This window comes from Rhinolophus sinicus, linkage group LG04 (assembly GCF_036562045.2).
Source record: "Rhinolophus sinicus isolate RSC01 linkage group LG04, ASM3656204v1, whole genome shotgun sequence".
NCBI lineage: Eukaryota > Metazoa > Chordata > Mammalia > Chiroptera > Rhinolophidae > Rhinolophus > Rhinolophus sinicus.
Genome location: NC_133754.1, coordinates 124,158,142 through 124,177,253, shown reverse-complemented (window position 1 = coordinate 124,177,253; position 19,112 = coordinate 124,158,142).

Sequence of the window (19,112 nt, the reverse complement as noted above, 5' to 3'; positions counted from 1 at the left end):
CGCACAGAGCCATTACATTTCCACTGTCTCTATTCCTAATGCTGTACTCCGCTTCCTGTAACAATATACATACAAATATATATATATATATATATATATATATATATATATATATATATATATATATATAATATATAATATATAATATAATATATAATAAATATATATATATATATATATATATATATATATATATATATATTCATATAAAATTATAGTTGGCATTCAGTATTGTTCAGCTTCAGGTGTACAGTGCAGAGGTCAGGCATCTACATCATCCCTGAGGTGGTCTCCCAAATGGGACACATGTCCATCGGATACCCTACAACATCTTTGCATTATTGATTACGTTCTATCTGGGGCCTTTTTTATAAGAGCACTAATCCCATTCATGGGGGCTTCACACCCAGGACCTAATCACCTCTCAAAGGACCCAACTCTGAATACGGTCACATTGGGGGTTAGGATTTCAACATATGAACTTGGGGAGGACACATTCAGTCCATAACACACAGGAATTTATTTTGTTATTTGAAGAGGTTCATAGAGTGTCTTAAGCCTATTAATGAAACCATGGAGGATACAATTACCCGAATTAAGACCACTTGTCCGTCTTGGTCATTGCTACATTTCTAAGGCCTAAAAGAGCACCTACTACAAAGAAGGTAGTCAGAATCAATTCTTCAGTTAAATAAATGAAAAAATTAATATCTCCATTCTTACCTTTCTCCTGAATTCTAGCCCATTTTACCAACTGCCACTCAGATGTCACCTCAGAATCTTAAACTCAGAATGTATCCTAACAAAACGATCATCCTGCATTTTTGTTTCCTATTTAAACCATTGGCCCCTGTTCTCCTCCAAGTTTTTCTGACTCTACCTTCAGGATATTTGAATCTTTCTCCTCTCCCTTTACATTCAGTTGGCTTCCAAGACCTGTTGTTTCTGTCTCCACAGTACCTCCCAGTTTCCCACAATTTTTTGCCACACTATGAAGAAGGCACTTTTGGGGTATCTATATAGCTCAAAATGACCCATGACCTTCAATCCTGCATTGACAGGATGGGTTTCAGGAAGCTGTGTTTATCCCCTGTCCCCCTGTCTATAGTTGATTGGACACCTGATTAAAGCTGGACCAATCACATTCTGTCTTTTAGGAATTTGGAGTGAGAACTGAGAAATTCTCATTTACTTTAGATTAATTCCTCGTATATAGGATATGTAACAACTATAGAGTTCTGATATCTCCACCGTCAACCAGATAGACTAAAAAGCAGGGGGGGAAAAACATATTCTAAGAGAAAAGAATAAAACAGTCATTCAGAGAGAAGCAGGAGCCAGCAGCTCAGAATTCAGAGCCAGTATCCGTGGTTCCTGATATCCTAGCACCAGGTTCTTTTCTATTCCTGAAGTCTGGCTGTATTCCTGCTGTTGGGTCTTGTAGGACACCGTTTTTTATTCTTAAATCTTTTAAAGAAGTGTTCCTGATATCTTTGTTTGTTTGCTTTCTCTAGCTTTTGGCTTTCTGTTATTTGTGGGGCTGTGTGTTAAAATGGAATTCGTACTGTCTCAGTTTCAGCGAAGGCAAGATAATAGATGCTATATGTCATTGCTAGGTGAGAGATGAACTTATCATGTCTGTAAATATTGACGTAACTTTTGAACTCGCTGACTCACCTGAGGCTATAAAAGAGCTGAAAGAGTAGAGAGTGAGAGAGAATTTGTGAGAGGATTTCTTTGCAAGGACTCCAAACTCTCAGCATTGGGACTCTTAATGTCTAACAAACTTCAGCGGGACCTGGCTGTCTGTTCATTTAAAAAGGGATTTTATCCATGATCGAATGCCTGCAGGGCATTGAAACTGACTGAGGGAAGATCAAGGGCATCTAGAAAGAGAAAAGGCACAGCAGTGTCAAGTCCATGCAGCCGAGTCACAGCTCAATCACAAATTTTGTGCTTGAAAACTCTGGCAATTATTTGCCTCTATGTTCTCTTTATTCTTCCTTGTCTTTATCCGCTTATCTTATGGTCATCGAAACAATAGGCTTGGATATGAAGGCAGCTCCCTCTGCCACTGGGTTGGCTCTCACCGTCTGGCCAAGATGTCTTAATGGGAGGTACTTGAGAAAGATAGATGGGACACCCCTGTCTTATCTCATGTTAAAGCAATCCCTGCCCTGGCCAGAACTTAGTTGCAGACTCACACCTATCTCAAGGGAGGCTGGGAATATTGACTTTAGCTGAGCTGCTATTTGATCAACTAATGCTCTGGAGTTCTGTTGCTAATACAAGAAGGGGAGAACAAATACTGAGGGCAACTGGTGATCTTATCTACAATTCTCTTACTAATTCAATTGACATTACATACTACTGGCTGATTATTCTTGCTCAAGTACTAGTTGATCATTTCACTTATCTTCTCAAAAAGTTTCAATGATCTCCAATTTCCTACTGAATAAAGTTCAAACTTAGTTCCTCTTAAAATAATTCTTAGTGTTTTATTAGACAAATACACTACAGACTTATCCATTTTCTATTCTTGAACATATACATAGATTTTTCTTTCTTTTGCTACAATGAACAATGTTGCCTTAATATCCATGTAATTAACATCAATGTGTTAGTCACTTCTGAAAGGACATCTGAAACGTTTTACTCATAGCCCCATATGGCACTTAACATGTAGCACAAGATACATGTTTATTAAATCCTTGCTCAGTGAGTAACAAATGGACTAACTGCCAGGCAACAGTGAGCTACGAGCTGCATAGTCTGAGGTTCACAAATTAAGTTCAAATAATTGAGCAAATTCGAACAGAAATCATCCAAATGAAATCAGAAAAAAAAAGATGTAAGGACATTAAAGAGTCTGGAGAATTAAATTCAACTGTGTCAGTTCAGGTAATGCCAGTTGCTATGAAAAATAAGCCCCCTATTAATGGTTTAACGCAAAATAAAACTTTATATTTTTACTCAAGTATTAGTTTAATACTGATCTTCACTTTTGGGGAGAGGGAGGGTGGAGATGGTGGTAGCTATTCAAGAGCCAGGCTGACAGCGGCTCGGCTGTCTTCAACAAAGCGGCTTCTAAAGATGCTAATGTCTAGTTGAAAAAAAGGGAAAGAGGAACAGTGGAGAAGGCACACCTCATTGCTAACAACCTGGGTCTGGAATTAACTAGTTATATGGCTCTAGTTAGGGAAAGGGGCTGGAACGAGTGGTACCTGGCAGGCAGCCTCATCCAACAACCCTATGGCAAGGAAAGGAGCATCTTTGGAGGGCAGCCATCTGTCTCTCCCATGTCAACATTAGTTGAATAATCACAAAATGTCTTAAAATCTGAATAGGTCGCATATGTGGGGAGGGAAAGGGAATTGGAAGGGGGGTACTTGTTGGTCTTCCTCGTTTCCATTCTTTCCCCACCAACATGGCACTTATATATTCTTTGTTTCCTTTAAACTTTACTAAGAATCTCAAGAGTAGCCTCTCTCTTCTACTTAAGGCTTAAGTTGGAGATAAATACAAGACTAGATCCCTTCTGAAATTAAATTTTCTGAATGCAAACATCATCATTGTAAAGTGAAAAGAGCCTGGGCTTTTGAATCACACAGGTTTGGTCTGAAATCCTGGCCAGCCCACTGCTAAATATAAGTTTTGGGTGTAAATGATTTAACATCTCTCAGCCTCAATCTGCCCACCTGTAAAATAAGGAGGAGCATTTGGCTGACATGAGACAATAAAGTGCTTGGTTTCAGCCTGTTTTGCCTTTTTAAGGACATGATCCCACCCAGACTGGATGTGCTGGGTGATCTTACATAATATTGAAGAATTTATTTTCCCACTTCACCCTCCCATATTTATTCTATAATTGGCACCATTTTCTAGTGTTTATCCTCCCCAATAAGGAACCTATCATGTTTCCCCGAAAATAAGACCTAGCCAGACAATCAGCTGTAATGCGTCTTTTGGAGCAAAAATTAATATAAGACCCGGTCTTATATTATGTTATGTTGGATAAGACCCAGTCTTATTTTACTATACGACTGGGTCCTATATTAATTTTTGCTCCAAAAGATGCATTACAGCTGATTGTCCGGCTAGGTCTTAATTTCGGGGAAACACGGTAGTCATTCATTCTTTTCATCATATCTCTTTAGTGCAATGCCAAGTCTAACTTCTGTCTGCTAACAAAATCTTGGCTTGTTGTCTGAGTTTGTTTTTATCTCTGTTTTAGCCAAATTCACTCATAATCTCTTGAGTAATTCTCCTCTCAACTTAATCTGGACCCTGGAATTCTCTTTTTTATAGACTCACTTCTTGAATTTCCCTGTTGGTTTTATAAAACAAGTCAATATATGTTTATTGCCTTCCTGTGATTAAATCCCAAAGCCCCTAAAACGATCGTCCTGCTCTCTGCCCCCAGCCCATTCCAAGCCTTCTCCTATAGTTTACAGAGAATCACTTGCTAGAATACACACATCTGACTTTCGTGCTCTGCTGAGGATGCCAGGAAGGGAATTCGCTGAAATCCCTTTTTGCACATTGCTCTGAAAAATGCAATTCTGACTCAGACCATCCAGTTGTAATCTTGGCCTCAAAGAGGGCTGATGTAACACTGACTTTCACACCACCATCTTTGCTGATTGTTTTCCACTGATAGACAGGTAAACACAGGCATTGCTGTGGTGGGCACAGGAAGAAGTCCCAGCCTTCAGTCAGCTTTTCCCTCCTCTCTTTCCCTTTCTTTCATTCACCAACTGCAGAGAACAGAGAAGATGCCTCAGCATGGGGACCGCATGAAGAAATATCCTGGGCTTGGTCAGGAACTTCTCACTTTCATCTCCTAGCATCCTTGCCTCAAACCATTACGTGTTTCCCATGAAAATGGCGTACTTCACCTGGAACTTCAAATAGAATGACAAAATGAGGTCACTGCAGTTTAAAGTGTGTAGCAGACACTTGCTGTTATTTCTGGCTGGACAGCAATCAAAACCCCATTTAATTTTGAGGAACCCCCTCCCCTGGCCCTGTATGTGCCTTGGTGAGAGGTAGGCACACCAGCCTAGATGTTTCTATTCTAAACAACCACCTGGAGGCTTGAGCAGGTGAGCAAGGCTTGACTAATCGGATGCTCCCACCTCAGAGTGTTGTTTTATACTCTTAAGACATGAGGTGATTTATGTAGCAATAGCTAACTAAACACATGATCTAATGTGTTTATTATTAGATCAATGAATAAGGTCCTCACCTGAGCAGAGTTCTCTTGTGACCATTCATGGTAAATGAAAGAGACTCCACTTTGCAAGATCCAATAATACGCCTTAGGGCCTGGCAAGCAGCGACATGGCTCTGGTGCCACCACACTCGCTGAAGACTTTGCTGATGGACCCCACTACTTTGTTTCACTGACAGCACCCTTGACCTCCTGTCATTTCTGGGGCCTATGCAGCTAATGTGCTACAAAGAGAACATAAATCTTTTATAACAGACTGTAATAGATCTTTCCGGGCTTCCAATTTTGTATTTTATTTTAAACAAGAAAATAATTTTTAAGAGGCATTCAAAAGTATGCTATAACCTGAAGTATCATTCGGTTATGTCTGGAATCCAAACTTATTTTTCTCTGTTAGACTATATTTCCATACTTACATTGAGAGCAACGGGGAAAATGGACTTGACAACCACCTTTGCTAGAATATTAGCTCATAATTGCGGATATTCCTAAGGATATGATTCACAGGTAAATATGAACGGTGACAAAAAAAGATAAGATTAACAAAATGCATGACAAATGTCCAAAGATTTTCCTGTCTTAGCAAAATATCGATCTCATCTGGCCTACATCTCCTCCCAACTGCAGCTCGAGGGTAACTGGATCACAGAAGACTCCTCTGCAGAGGAAAGAAAAGGTCTTTGGTTGATGAACTTGGATTCCCAGCCCCTATCCCCATGGATAGCATGTTAAGAAACCTAAACACTCCACCAGCATTTAGGGTGAATCCTGGCTAGATAAACATTTTAATATCTTACTACCATATTCTTGCCTCTGAGTCATTTAATGTCACTGGGTTTCAGGCTCCTGAGATAATAGTACCTGCCGTTGCAAATAACCAAGAGTATTTAGCTACCTGATTCTCTGAAATGGCCTGACTCAGAATAGGACTCCAAAAGTGGTAGTCATTATTATTATTATCAGCTGTCTCCTATTTGGGAGGAGACACATTATAATAGATCCTTCTAGAGTTCCAATTTTCTGCCAGAATAGGGCAAACAACTGCTTGAAAGAAAATCCATCTTTCAATGAATCTGGTTTTTTAAAATTATTTGAGACCAAAGCCAATGACCAGAGTTTGGGTTGAAGAGGCTGGCTGCTATAAGAGGGGTTAACTTGCTGGGGTGCAAGAAACAACACCCCCGGAAATTTTTAATGACATTGGTGTAGTCCTTGAAGCTGTGTTGGTTTTTTTATGGAACACCACATAATAATTGTTTGCTGTCTTAACTGTGTTCCATTGAAATCTATGCTCTGGCTGGCCTGGCAACTCATCTAAGAGGTGCTGCTGGCTGAAAATAGCATTGGGACTGCCCTGGTGGGAGCAGACAGGAACTGAGTCCTGTACAGGCACGGTTTGTCCTCTTGTTTACAAAATATTATAAATATGGCCCTGCAAGAATTGCCTAAAGAGAGCTCTAAACTACTTACTCAGTAGCAACAATACTTAAATGTCCAATACCCACCCAAAGGGTTGCCTTATTTCCAAAAGCGCCATTTCACACAGGCATATATGAGGTCGTCAGCTGAGAGAGACAACTAGTTCATTTACAGGTGAATTTTATTGACTGTAGAATGGTCTAAATACTCAACATTCATCCTTAAAATTTCACTTGGGGCTCTATCCAGAATCCTCTCTGATCCTGACCACATCTCTAGCAGTATCTTCTGCTGTATTTAATCCCACAGTGTTTTACATTATTTACATACTGTCTCTTCTAGTAGAATGGGAGCTCCTGGAGAGAACAGGATTTCTCTTTGCATTATCATATTTATATTGCCTTTTATATCTATATCTTTGCATTTTATATCTACATTTTTATCTCTATATAGCACTTACTAGATGTTTAATAAATGTGAGCGAATTGAATTAAACCATCTGCTCCCCATAAAGACTAGCACATGCAGTGTTAGAAATGTTTTAGACACTTGCTACCTCCTACGTTTGCTTACTTGAAGCTTAAATTTAGAGGACCTTAAAATGGAGGTTAAAAAACACCAACTCCAACCAACGGACATTACACATAATGGTTCTGAGAGGCAGAGCGTTTAAATAAATTACCTAAGGCCACAGCTCTCACCAATGGCACAGGCAGAACTGACTCTTCATTCAGTATTTTCAGAGGATATGTAATAAAACATCATTTTAAAGCCAGAAAACCCTTTCTCCTAATGTTAGTGTTTCTTTGGTTGCTTGTGGCAACTAAGGTTTCAGTGGGATTTCATCTCGTTTATGGGAACCCACAGTACTAGCTCCCTAATCTCCTCTCCAGCCCACTCTTTAAAATTCTCCCTCCGATGTTCCAAAAGGAAAATAAAATTTCTCCCCAAGGATCCCATTCTAATTTTCCCTTTGAACTTTCATTTTATTTTTGTCAAAATCAACTGAAAACAAAATTTAAACTACTGTTGTTTTTTCCTTTCCTTTTTGGATAATTTTCTTGAAAATTAGCGTCCACTCACCACTGCCTCAAAGTATTAAAACAAAATATTTAAACATGTTTGCGACAGATCTTGTAAGTGAGATGTTTTGGTTGGCTTTTTCCAAGCTGACAACGGTTTTTATCAACCATACAAACTGAAGGCACAAATATCATTTAAACTGTTATATTAGGATTTGAATCCTTTCACAAAGGTGTCAAAAGAAATGTCTATTTCTATAGAATTTTTTCACAGTTTCAGCCAAGACAGAATTCTTTTAAGAGAAAGAAGTCTAAAATGTTTAAAATAGAAGACCTATCCTCAAAAAAGTATGGCATACAAATTACAAAGTTTACATAGATTGGCTTATAACAAAATAATAATCAACATTTATATTTTGAGATTATGAAGGTCTGACAATTAAGTTCGCGAACTTGTTGCTAACCTTTTCTGATATCAGAGTGATTATTCATTATGAATTTGTACTAACTGGACAAATAGTTAACCAAGTTTACTCTTTGGAAGTGCTGAAAAGGCTGTATGAAAAAGTTAGACGACCTGAACTTTTCGCCAACAATCCATGGCTCTTGCATCACGACGATGCACCAGCTCCCACAGCACTGTCTGTGAGGGAGTTTTTAACCAGTAAACACATAACTGTATTGGAACACTCTTCCTGCTCACCCGATCTGGCCCCCAATGACTTCTTTCTTTACCCAAAGAAAAAGAAAATATTGAAAGGAAGACATTTTGATGACATTCAGGACATCAAGGGTAATACAACGACAGCTCTGATGGCCATTCCAGAAAAAGAGTTCCAAAATTGCTTTGAAGGATGAACTAGGTGCTGGCATCGGTGCATAGCTTCCCAAGGGGAGTACTTCAAAAGTGACCATAGTGATACTCAGCAATGAGGTATATAGCACTTTTTCTAGGATGAGTTCGTGAACTTAATTGTGTCAGGCATGTTTCTGATAGCTTTGCTTGTATTGACGGAGTCAATGGTTATAACCACCTTATAAAGGGCACAATATTACTGTGCCTATTTTACATAACAACAATAATGCCTAGCAATTAACATCTCTGAGCAACGGCTATGTGCCAAACACTAATTTAAGCACTGTACGTTCTTTTTATTATTTACTTCTTATCTTACCCATGAAAGGTTAGCAACATCCATAAGTGAAGTTCCACAAGTTTAAGTCATTTGCGTAAAGCTGTATGTTTAGTGGATGGTGGAGCTGAGCAGCAAACTGCCTTCTATCTAATGCAAAGCTGACGTTCTGTCCACAGGCAGTAAATGCCCTGAGGATGGGCACAGATGTGTGGTTCCTTCCCAACCCTTGTTGAAGAACTCAGTGAACCTCTCCCCTACCTTACTACTGTCAATAGGCTGAGGTTCCTACATTGATTTTATTATGCTTATGGCTGGTATTAACTATATTTAACCAGAATTACATGGATACCATCCCATCACCATCACTGGGGCCATAGATCTGGAGCAGGGGTCAGGGTCACTCCAGGCTTTATTTGTGGTGTGTGTGTATGTGTGTGGTACTCAGAACAGTGTCTGCTTACCAACCACCATGGAAATATTTTCATATTTTAAGAAATGAGACTTGTATAAAGCAAATGAATATCGAGTGATAAATTTAATGGAAAAATAAAGAAAGCAAATCCTAGCAATATAAACTAATGACAGGAAGTAATGAAAATAATATAACATAGAGAGCTTAAGTCTCTGGAGCCAAACTGACTGGATTCCAATTACTGCTTGCTAGTCATGCGATATTGACAAATTGCTCAGCCTCTGTGCTTCAGTTTTCTCTTCTGTGGAATGGGTGCCATAAAAATACATCAAATGCTTATAATGAATAGTGAGAGAGCTAATCCAACTAAAGCCCTTTGGAGAATATTTGTCGCTATTTTTGTAAGATCCTATAGGTCTTTAGAGGGTAACTTCATACTTTTCTTTCCTTTTTTTCTCTTTTTTTCTTTTCTTTAAAAACTAGGTTTTATTTCTTAGAATAGTGTTAGGTTCACAGAAAAACTGAGCAGGAGGAAAAGATTTCCCGTACACCCCTGCCCCCCAACCAACTGCCTCCCCCATTATCAACATGCTGGCACCAGAGGAATGAACTTGTTACAATAGATGAACTTATATTGGTACTTTATAATCATCCAAAGGCCATAGTTTCCTCAGGGATCACTGCAGGTGTTGTACATTCTGTGGATTTGGAAAAATGTATGACAGGTATCCATCATTATAGTGTCTTACAGAGTCGTTTACTGCCCTAAAGATCTTTTTTTTTTTTTTTTAAATTTATTGGGGTGACAATTGTTAGTAAAATTACGTAGATTTCAGGTGTACAATTCTGTATTACATCATCTATAAATCTCATTGTGTGTTCACCACCCAGAGTCAGTTCTCCTTCCATCACCATATATTTGATCCCCCTTATATTTTTCTTTCTTTAAGGTGAGGTATTTTAGAAGGTTTTCTTATAGTAGTTTGTAAGCACCACCATCTTTCTGCTATTGTGAGTGTTTTTCATATTTTCTCTTGGGAAAGCTTTTTCCCTGCATTCCTCCATGTGAAAGTCTTATGTTTAATGACAACTCTTGATTAGCTATGGTAATAAAGAATAGTGATGACATAGATAATACAAAACAGCAGTGAATGCTGAAGATCGTTCCTATTTGGCATTTAAAAGTGCTTTCTGGGATATTCCCCTTGAAGATTATTCTTTACTTCAAGTCATCAAATATTTATTAAATGCTCATTTTGGGTCTTGCACTGTGCTAAAAAAGGGGTACAGAAATTAGTCATATAGAAACTTGACATTGGGAAAATCAGTCTAGCGTGAAAACAAACCTGCAAACCATCTTTTACAATATGGTTTTTATAAGGTGGATGTTGGCATCATTTCTGCTTGAGGAGTCATGGAAGGCTCTGTGGATGAGGTAAGTGTCCCCTTTAGTGGGCAGGAGGGAAAGGGACATCCCAGACAGGGGAAGAACTTGTACAAAGTAAAGATATGGAGGCTAGAAAAAGAGGGTGGTATGTTTAGGGGCCAGGAAAGGAGCTTAGGTGGCTACAGAGAGTGATGTACGGAAATGGGAGGGTGGAGAGAGAACAGGCAGGTAAGAGGACCCAGACCAAGACGGATTTCATTTGCTATTCTGAGGACCTTGGATCTGATCCTGTGGACAAAGGATCTCCTTAGGAGTGATGTGTTGAAACGTGTGTCATAGAGCGATCACAATGCCAGTGGCAGCAGGCTGCAGGTTGGGTCTGAGAGGAAGTCAGGAAGAAACTTAGCTCTTCACTGATGTGTCACTTGTACTGACATTGGATGTGCATTATCCCTTTGCAGTGTGACACCAGAGTTGTGCCGGGTAGCAGAGGGTAAGTCAAGCTGTAAGCCATATAACCAGCTAGGTCTATGCTTCTGGAAGGAGACTCCCCCAAGCAGTGTTTATGTGTCCCTAACTTGTGCTCCCACATCATTTTGTTTTACCTCTACTGTGCTCTTAGCACATGGAATTGTTCCTTTTCATGCCTAACTGCCATTCTGGACTTTGGTGCCCAAGGATAATGCCTCTTCCTTGGGCCCCAGTGAGGTTTGTGTCCCCCATACATTCATATGCGGAAATCTAATCCCCAGTGTGATGGCATTAGGAAGTGTAGCCTTTGGGAGGTGATTAGGCCATGAGAGTGGAGCCCTCATAAATGGATGAGTGTCATTGCACTGTGCACCTGAAGCTGAAGCTGAACAATAATGAATGTCAACTACAATTATATATACATATATATATATATATATATATATATATATATATATATACACATATATAGTTACAAGAAGTGTAGTATAGCATTAGGAACAGAGACAGTGGAAATGTAGTAATGGCTGTATGCGATGTCAGAGGGGTAGTAGATGGGGGGAGGAGGTTTATCACTGTATGAGGGATATAAATAATAAATGTCTATTACATTGTTTTGTACACCTGAAACTAATAAAAAATAATAAATACATAAATACATAAATAAATAAATAAATAAATAAATAAATAAATAAATGGATCAGTGCCCTTAAAGAAGAGACCCCAGAGAGAATGTAGATTGGTGCAGCCGCAATGGAAGGCAGTGTGGAGGTTCCTCAAAAAATTAAGAATAGAATTACCATATGATCCAGCAATCCCTCTCCTGGGTATCTACCCAAAAAATCTGAAAACATTTATCCATAAAGATATATGTGCTCCAATGTTCATTGCAGCTTTTTTTTACGGTGGCCAAGACATGGAAACAACAAAATGTCCTTTGATAGATGATTGTTTAAAGAAGTTGTGGTATATATACACAATGGAATACTATTCTGCCATAAGAAAAGATGAAATAGAATCATTTACGACAACCTGGATGGATCCTGAGATTATTATGCTGACTGAAATAGGTCAGACAGAGAAAGTCGAGAACCGTATGATTTCACTGATATGTGGTATATAAAACTGAAAACAACAAAGGAACAAGACAAACAAATGAAGAAACAAAAACTCATAGACACAGACAATAGTTTAGTGGTTACCAGAGGGTAGGCGGGGCGAGGGGTGGTAGATGAGAGTAAAAGGGATCAAATATATGGTGATGGAAGGAGAACTGACTGGTTGGTGAACACACAATGTGATACATAGATGATGTAATACAGAATTGTACACCTGAAATCTATGTAACTTTGCTAACAATTGTCACCTCAATAAACTTTAATTACAAAAAAAAAAAAAAAAAAAAAGAGAGAGAGAGAGACCCCAGAGAGCTCCTTTGCCCCTTTTGCCCTATAAGGACACAATGAGAAAACATCTGTCTAGGAACCAGGAGCAGGCCCTCACTAGACACCAAATATGTAGGCACCTTGATCTTGGACTTCCCAGCCTTTAAAACTGTGAAAAATATATTTCTGTTGCTTATAAGCCCCCCAGTCTATGGTATTGTGGTATAGCAGTCTGAGTGGACTAAAACAGCAAGCCTGCAGTGGAAGCACCTGAGTAGCCTTGCTCCTGCAGACAAAAGAGATGCCCAAGGACCCCCAATGGTGTCCTTTGCATTTGGACCAAAGTCCTGAGCTGGCAGATGAGGCTACAAGCCATTGTGGTTTGGGTGTCAGTGTTAATTTGCCCTCATTTGTGTATGTTATTGGAGAAATGGAAGAAATATAGAAAAGTTCAGAGGGTAATATAACAAATACTCATATTCCCACCACCCAGAACTAACAATTGTTAATGTTTTGTCATGATTGCTGCCAGTGTTTGTTAAGAAATAAAAATTTACAGATTAATTTCTTAAAAATGTTCCTCTAAGGCTCATTCTTCTCCCCTCTTCCCAGAGGCTGTGACCAAAATAAGTTTTGAATGTACATTTCCAAATCAGTTTTCGTCCTTCTACATGACTATAGTAGTATCCATGTGCTGTCATTTTATTTGTGCTTTTAAATTTACATAAGTCAATATATAATTTTGCAGATGTTTCATTCATCAATATAATTTTTAGATACATTCATCATGATTTTAACTGGCTTAGACCATCCTATACATATACCACAATTTATTTATTTTCTTACCTACCAATAGAAATTAAAGGAGTAATTCATTTTGCTGATACAAAAATATGTTGCAATGATTATGTCTCTTTGCATGTATAGATTGAGAGGGGTTCTTTTTGTTTTGTTTTGTTTTGTTTTTGAAGAACTGTATAAAGGTAGAACTGTTGGGTCATAGAGCAAACACATTTGCAGTTTTTCTGTATGTTTATCAAATTGTTCTTTGGAGCGGTTTTGGCAATTTACACCTGTACAGCCATGTGTGAGTGTATCAGTTCCCTCACATGAGCGCCAACACCTACTATTCTCATGCTACGTATTGCAACTAATAGGTGAAAATACTACCTCATTGCAGTTTTAATTTATATTTTCCAAAGTATAAGTGAAATTGAATTATATACAGACCGTACCTCATTATTTTAAGATTTGGGTGACTAGAGAAGGTTAAGTTGGATAGCCAAACCTTTTATGCCTTAAATAGGCTTTTTTTTTCCCCTCTCAGAGTATGATAAACATCATACCTGCACAATCATTAGCACATAGCAGTTGAGTGAATGAATGATGGAAACATGATAAGTAAATGGAAGAAGGACCATTCAAAAATCTACTTAAATGACTTTTAGATTTGTTATTTGTCATTGATATTTATGATATATCCATGACTAATATTACTGGGGATCCACAGCTTTTCAAAATAAGTTATTGTTATTTTTCTTCAAACTATCATTAAATACTTTTGGAATACATTTCTTTGTGAGTACATTTTTAAAAAGAGTTTGAAAATAATTGCTTTTTAATGTTACTTCTCTGATGCACCTGTTTGAAAGCCTGTTTTATTTTTGTCATAGGCAATAATATACCAGCATGCTTTCCCACATAGTCACAAATTTTTAATTAAGGAAGTATTCCCAATTTAATTTCTAAATTGAGTTCACAATGCTGAATTTAGAAGGCTATAACCATAATATTTCTTTGTTTTCCAAGGTGTCTTTATGTTCCACCCTTTTTTCAGTTAAAATTACAAACACTATTTGTGTAACAAGTCAAGCAAGATAGAGGGAAATTAACAACAGTATTCATTTAATCCAAAAATAATTGTTGAGGGCCCACTCTATTCCAAGCAATCTGATAAAGCAGCTGGGCAAAATGAGATGAATAGGTGGGAAATTGGAGATTCACACCTACTTCTTCAACATTGCTATGTACCAGGTATTAAATCATGCCCTGAGGATACCAAAATGAGTAAGAGACCACGATTGCTTGTTAAGAACTTTCTGCCTGTAAAAACATTATGATAATACAAGCTGGTCTTTACTGGAGAAGAATAGAGCATGCCTTTTATGGGATCCCTAAGGGAACTGGGGAATTCTTTGTCGGCTGAGCTGATGGAAACTTAAGCCAGTGTGCCAACCTAGAAAGTCTGATAAAATATTAAGCCCCACAACTGAGAGTGGGATAATCAAGGCAAATGACACAAATGGTAGTTGCAGACTAACATGAAAGTCCTGAGTCATATCTAGTCTCTTAACAACTTTGAAGTTTATAATACAGTAGCATTGTCTGTAATAACTATACTGTTCATTAGCTCTCCAGGACTTATTTATCTACTTGTCGCAAGTGTATACCCTTAAACATATTTCTCCCCCTGCCCTCTCTCCCCAATAACCATCATTCTACACCGTTTTTATGAGTTTGGCTTTTTTAGATTCTGCATACTAGTGATCAGACAAAGACATACAGTACTTGTCTTTCTCTGTTTGACTTATTTTACTTAGCATAATGCCCTCAGAGTTCATCCATGTTGTTGCAAATGACAGGATTTCCTTCTTTCTCACAGCTCAATAATATTTTGTTATATATATATATATATATATATATATATATATATATATATATACACACACACATATATATACACATACATATGTATATATTTCCTCTTTGCATATATATATATATATATATATATATATATATATATATATATATCCCGGAACTTCCTTATCCATTCATTTATTGAAGGACACTTAGATTGTTTCTGTATCTTGGCTATTATAAATAATGCCACAACAAACATGGGGACATCTTAAGTGTTCCCACCACATAAAACAATGATAATTATATAATGTGATAGACGTATTAGCTAACACCTTGGAGGGAATCATACGGCAACATATAAATGTATCAAATCAACACATTGTACACCTTAAACTTATACAATGTTATATGTCAATTATATCTCAATAAAAATAAAGATTTAAAAAATTGTCAGAGTCAGAGAGGTAAACCTCTCTGAGTGACAGAGCAGAGCTAGAGACTGGGAGGGCACAGATTTGGGGACGGTCAGCTTGCGATACATATTGTAGTGAGTTCAGGCAGAAGCTGTAGCCAGTTTAAAGGTGACCAAGATGTGTTTTCATGTGGTGTCAGCTGTGGGACGTGGAACCATGACTGGTCAATTAAAGGAGCCCAGTAGGACCACACAGATTGATAGGGTGTTATGCAGTTTGTTTCTCAAAGAATGAGTGGCATTTTCCAGTCAAGATGGTGGAGAAGTAAAGGCTATGCTTGCCTCCTCTCAGGCAATATTCCTAATACATAGAAACAAACACAGGGAGACAGCCAAAATCGGGACACAAAGAAATGTGCCCCAAATGAAAGAACAGAACAAAGCTCCAGAAAAAGAACTAAACAAAATGGAGACAAGCAATCTACCAGATGCAGAGTTTGAAACAATGGATACAAGGATGCTCAATGATCTCAGGGAGAAGTTCAACAGAGATAGGAAACACAAAAATGGAGATATATAACATAAAAAAGAAGCAGTCAGAAATAAAGAATACAATAAGTGAAACGAATACATTAGAGGGGATCAACAATAGAGTAGATGAAGAAGAGAACTGAATCAGCAATTTAGAAGATAAGGTATGAGAAAACACCCAATCAGAATAGCAAAAAAAAAAAGCAAAGAATCCCGCCAAATGAAGAGAGTTTAAGGAGCTCCTGGGACAACATCAAGCGTACCAACATTCGCATCATAAGGGTCCCTGAAGGAGAAGAGAGAGAGCAAGGAATTGAGAACGTATTTGAAGAAATAATGATGGAAAACTTCTCTAACCTGGTGAAGGATATAGACATACAAGCCCAGGAAGTACAGAGAATCCCAAACAAGATAAACCCAAATAGCTCCACCAAGACATACCATAATTGAAATGCCAAAGGTTAAAAACAAAGAGAGAACCTTAAAAACAGCAGGAGAAAAGGAATTAGCTACCTAAAAGGGGGCTGTCAGCTGATTTCTCAACAGAAACTTTACAGACCAGTAGGGATTATTCAAAGTGATAAAATATGCAAAGTAATAAAAAGAAAGACTCTACAACCAAGATTACTCTCCAGCAAAGTTATCAGTTAGACTTGAAGGAGAGATAAAGAGCTTCCTAGACAAGAAAAAGCTAAAGGAGTTCATCAATACCAAACCAGTATTACAAGGACTGTTAGGGAGAAAACAAAAGATCAAAATAATGAATAATAAAATGGCAATAATTACATATCTATCAACAAGTACTTTCAGTTTAAATGGATTAAATGCTCCAATAAAAAACAGGGTGTCTGAGTAGATAAGAAAACAAAACCTTCACATATTCTGCCTACAAAAGACTCTCTTCAGATAGAAAGACACACACAGACTGAAAGTAAGGGGATGGGAAAAGATATTTCATGAAAATGGAAACACACAAACAAAAAGCTGGGGTAGCAATGCATATATCAGACAAAATAGACTTTAAAACAAAAGCTATAACAAGAGACTGTGAAGTACCCAGTAATCGCTTCACTTTAGGGTATTTATTCAAAGAAACCCAAGCTACTTTGAGGGGACATGTGCATCCATATGTTCATTGCAGCATTGTTTACAATGGCCAAGAAGTGGAGGCAGCCTGGGTGTCCACTGATGGATGACTGGATAAAGAGTAGGTGGTACATATATACAATGGAAGATTGCTTGGCCATGGGAGGGAATAGGTTCTTGCCATCTGCGGTGACATGGATGGACCTGGAAGGTATTGTGGAGGAACGTGTGTCAGACAGAGAAAGACAGATGCAATGTGATTTTGCTTATATGTGGAATCTAAAGAACAAAATAACAAAGCAGAGAAAAATAAAATGAAACAAGCAAAAAGAATGAGTGGTAATCTGTCAGGCAGATGAAGTGGGGTGTATTAGTAAAGGAGGGGCAGGACTTGACCAAAACATTGGACACTTTAAAGGACCTGAAGGTCCAGGCAGTGGTGGAAAATGGGGTTCAGTAGAGGACAAATTAGGGGCCCTCGCAGGGCATGGTAAGGAATATAGAGGTTATCAAATGGCTTTAAGTTAGGAGAGAACATGATTAGATTTGTGTTTGAGTTCCTAGTGGAGGCTGTATAAAAGAATATTTAGAAAGGTATTAGAACAATCCAGAAAGAAATTGAGGGCATGAAAGAAGACATTTGACATGTGACTAGAGAGGAATGGCTGAGGATTTGAGAAACACATCAGGGTTCAGGAAAAAAAGCATATGCCAAAGTATTTCCTGTTTCTGAAATAACCAACTGCAGAGAAAATGTAAGAACAGAATCAAACATTTCTTACTCCTTTCTATATACCTTCATTTTTGAAAGGATTTAACTAAATTGAAGAGAATATTAAAAGCGTGGTGTGAAAAGCATCCTTCTTTGAAGTCTCCCTGAAGACCAGAAGTATATAACCAAATAAAAATTTAGCACAAAGAAAATTTTCAAAACTTTAATAGGTGAATATTCTGTCCTTACGTTTTCTGATCCAGAATTCTTTTCTAACAAATTGTAATTGATTCTTAATGAGGCTATCACCCTAATAACTGTTTGAAACTATCGTGTATATTTTGTTATCTTTGTGTATATTTTGAAGAAGGACATTGCTTTGTATCCTCTATCCTATTTCATATGTTTTGGTGTGTGTAATGTATTATTCTACTGATGGATCAAAAATAAATAAAATGATAAAAGAATAAATCCCAGCTCTCATAACCTGACTTTCAAATCCTAACTTGGAAACGTTTTTCCCCTACACAAAAACGATAGAACTAAGACCCAATATATTCACCTACAAACACAGTTTTAAATTGTCTCTTAAGGAATTGTTAATTTCAGCATGTGTCCCTGGCTTAAGTAAGAAAATAATTTCCTTAATCTTTCTTTCCCTGATTCTAGCCTCCTTCTCTCTCTAATCTGTTTTGTTTTCCACAGAGTTCTTTCAAACCATGAAATGCCCATATGTGTGTTTCTTTCTTCCCTTCAGCAGCTGCATTCTCCGCCACATATTTACATAATCTGGTGGCCAGCTCATCAGTCCGTTCCTTCATGTGGCAACCACTGGAGTCCAAAGGCCTCTCCAGGGTGGCACTGCACTAATTATTTGTATGACTTTGCTAGAGGAGCCATGCTCACTCCGGACTCATTTTGAACTTATCGAGGAAGGATGTGGATGACATCAGGGAAGGATTTTACAAGACTCTGTCTAGACTGCCAAAACAATCTGTGGTGAAAGAAAATTGCGTAAATATGGGCTACCAGGAAACAGTCATTTTTCTTCTCTCCTCCTTGTGGTCTTTTTTTGGTGTGGGACAGAGTGCAGCCTGGGCTGGCAATTCTGTAAATTATACTCTTTGAATCATGTAATAATAACTCAAGGACCAGAATGATTTAATGCCATATGGTAAGTGAATGTGGGAATCATCTCAGACCAAATAAATAAATAGAAGAAGCAAGTGACTTTGAGTTAGTTTTAACTTACAGGTTTCTTCC